Source organism: Phoenix dactylifera, unplaced genomic scaffold (assembly GCF_009389715.1).
Source record: "Phoenix dactylifera cultivar Barhee BC4 unplaced genomic scaffold, palm_55x_up_171113_PBpolish2nd_filt_p 000451F, whole genome shotgun sequence".
Classification (NCBI taxonomy): domain Eukaryota; kingdom Viridiplantae; phylum Streptophyta; class Magnoliopsida; order Arecales; family Arecaceae; genus Phoenix; species Phoenix dactylifera.
Genome location: NW_024067882.1, coordinates 295,066 through 298,412, shown reverse-complemented (window position 1 = coordinate 298,412; position 3,347 = coordinate 295,066). Strand labels below are relative to the sequence as shown.

General features: G+C 37.5%; 1 non-coding gene across 1 annotated transcript; it reads left to right on the top strand.

Moving 5' to 3' along the window:
- Positions 1 to 2,205: 2,205 nt before the first annotated feature.
- LOC113461241 lies at positions 2,206 to 2,315 on the top strand. The gene has a single exon (XR_003383378.1). It is a non-coding gene; the product is annotated as a small nucleolar RNA snoR97 (small nucleolar RNA).
- Positions 2,316 to 3,347: the final 1,032 nt, after the last annotated feature.

Here is a 3,347-nt window from a genome sequence, read left to right as displayed (position 1 = left end):
CACCTCAGTGTGGAGCATGACCTAGCTATAAATTGGACAGTGCATTTGTCCTCCTATCACAACCTTCAACCTCTTAGGTCCCTACTTTCATCTCTGCAAATCTTTTCCATAGGCTGCTCAATTGTTATGGCTCAAGAAGCCAGATTTTAATTCATAACTCAACAGTATTGAGATGACCTCACCCACATTAGGATTCTTAGGAAAGTAAATATATACAACTTTTGGAGAACCCCTCAAGCTTCCTCATTCTTAGCCCTATTTTTTGTTCCAAGATCCCTTGGGCCCTCTCTGCAATCTTTCCTCATCTTCAAAAGAAATATTTTTGTGGGAAAGGCCAAATTTTAGGTCTTTGGCCAGGACCTGGTTGAATTGCCTTCGTCTGTTGCCAACGATGACCCACCTTTGTAATCTATAGTTCGACCAAGTGTTGCAGCAAAAGGGTTAGTATGTCCAATCCTGGACATACCCAGGCCCATGGCCCAGCTTTACTGGATCATGACCCAGGCTGCCATCATACAGGCACCACCTTAAGTGGACCCGTGGCGGACCCAACGCGGGCACTGCTTTAAGTGGTCCCGTGCTCTATGGGGAGTCTCTCTCTCACACACACTCTCTCCTTCTCTTGGTTTTCCACTGCAACGGCCCCACCTAGTTGGCCCTCTCGCTCCGTCTCCCTCCCACTCGCTCTTCCTAGCTTCCATGCTCTTCCACCTCCAATCTTGTCCGACCTCCTTCCTTCTCCAGCCTCCACCTCCTCGTGCGACTCTCTCTCCCCTCCCGAGAGCGCCACCACTGTCTCTCATGCCCTTCTTCTTCCTCCTATGTCACACTAAGACCCTCTGCCCTCTCCTCACTATACGGAGAGGGAAAAAGGTGAGTGCTTGTTTCCCCACTATACCTCCTCTCCTCTTCCGCCCTATGATAGGGCAAGGTGAGTGACCATTTCCCCATAATAACAATATTAGGTTAAGAATCGAAAATTTTAAGCATCTTCTGGTCTACATGGTGCATACAATATGAGACAAGTGTAGTATGTATCAACAAACACTTTAGCATTAGAGTATAATTTATATTTAAAATTTTTTATAGGGATTTTACCTTTATAGATATAGTTTGATCCACAATTTGGTGTTTTGTCCAAAATTCCATAACTAAAGCGAAACCCAAGCCAAACTGGTTTAAATGTTTGGTAATTTTACAAATCTAATATTCCAAACCATTAGATTCTAAAACACTTTCGAGGAAAAGTAAATTTTTGGAAAAAAGTGTTTGGTAATTCAAGGGCTCCAATTTCACTAGACATTTCTCTTAATATATACTAACAGTGCAATGATATAGTATGTTGTAAACTAGAATTTTTGAACAATTTATCTTTAAAAAAATCTTTTTTTATTGTTTTGATGAGAAAAAACTAAAAGAATACAGCTAAAGTTCCTAAACCACATACACACACACACACACACGTTGAAATGATATTTTAATTAGTTAACCAATTTTATTTTTCTTTTTCTTTTCCTGAAAAATTCTTAATATTTTTTGTATTTTCAGTCAAAATTGCTCAAATTAGTTCCAAATTTTTGACACCATTGGAACTGCAGAAACTAAAACTCAAGTAGTCTGGCAAGAGCTGCGCTTTTCAATGTTGCTTTGAGTTGTATTTAAACTGATCTGTGAATTATATGTCATTCTTCTGCGCCTTCTTCCTACTAAAACAATTTGCTGAACGATTTTGTGCATGTTGGAACTTTCAATGAGTACACATTTTCCTGTTGCAATTTTGCTACATATTAATGCATGTCTCACTTGCATAGTTTAACACTGTGATTAAATTGAAGTGTAAACAATGTTCTATCTGGCAAACCTTCTTGGATCAGATAGATACCATTGTGGTAGTGTGATCGTGATAATTAGGCGATCTGTTTTTGGTCTGTTTGTGGGTATTACTTCTGTCTTGCAAAGCAGTCTTCCAGTTCTTTCTATGCTCTATCACACCGCATAATATTTTTATATACAACATCATGAACAGGCATTTCAGCTCTTATATGTTGCAACTTCCATGACGTCCTATCATGGCACCTGTACATTACTTAATTGTCAGTGCCATACGGATCCTATTCTAAGCGTCCCTCATTTGGTTCATTTCATTGATGTGCTCTTATCCTGTCTTCTCAAATATTTGATCGTAGTTTCAAATTGTAGCCAACACTTTCAAGATGGTGATGGAGGTGAAAAATAGTTCATAAAGTGGTGATATTATTATCACCTTCATCTCAGTAATGTATAAGAGATTGGAGATAAATGACGACTTAAGATATCCTTTATCTTCACTTCCCTAATCATAGTCTTTTGGTTGCCATGGGATGGGACATTATCTTCGGCTTACCATTGCTCCGTCATTATGTTCCATTTCTTTTTGTGAAGTATGCCTTTTATTTGCTGGCGAAGTTTAGACCATATTGGCAATTTTTGAGTTTCCTAGTTTTTCTCTTCTAACCCTCACTAAAAACGCATACGAAGAAAAATAAACTCGGAAAGTATGTGTTTCCGTCACTTCGTCGCTGGATTCAAATACTGGATTTGAATAATAGCATGGGATATCCTTTATTGTGCATGCCTTTTTTATGTATACTTTTTTTCTCCTGTTATAATAAAGTATTGTTAGCTCAAGCTAAATTGTATGAATCTTTTTTCTGTATTCTTCGAGGCAGTAAAATCCATGCAGTCTATTTCTTTTCATGAGGACTTATGTGGACTAGATGCTACCATGAAGTCAGTTTCTCTCATAAAGATGACTTCTGGGGACTGGGTTCTACCGTGCCTGGATGATATTTTTTACTGCCTACTTCAACCAACTATTTACAAATAACATTATGTAGTTGAAGCAATTAATATTCTCCTCTTTTTTTTTTTTGCTTATGTGGTCCTCTTATAATAATTGCAGTGCATATTCGGACATATGGATCACGAGCCTCCAATTTATTTGCAGATTTTGTGAAGAAGAGAGATGGTTTTGAATTAAAATTTTTCATCAACCTAATCTATCCATTATCAGTGACAATTCCCTATACAAATTCCTTTTTTCTTTGTTTCTGGTGCTTTTTTTGAAAGAATTCCTGTGCTTATGATCATGACCGCTTGCTTGATTATAGCTTGTTTCCATTCTTAAATAAATCCATTTTGGGTTCTGATGCATCAAATTTTAAATTTAACACCTTCCTTTTTGAATATCACTTGTCTTCTATCCATCATTAATTTTTATTCTTCTAGGTTTCACCATCTGAAAACAGATTCATGTTGTTTTTCCCGTTTTCGAGTATGATCGTCACATTCTTAAATCATTGGTTGTT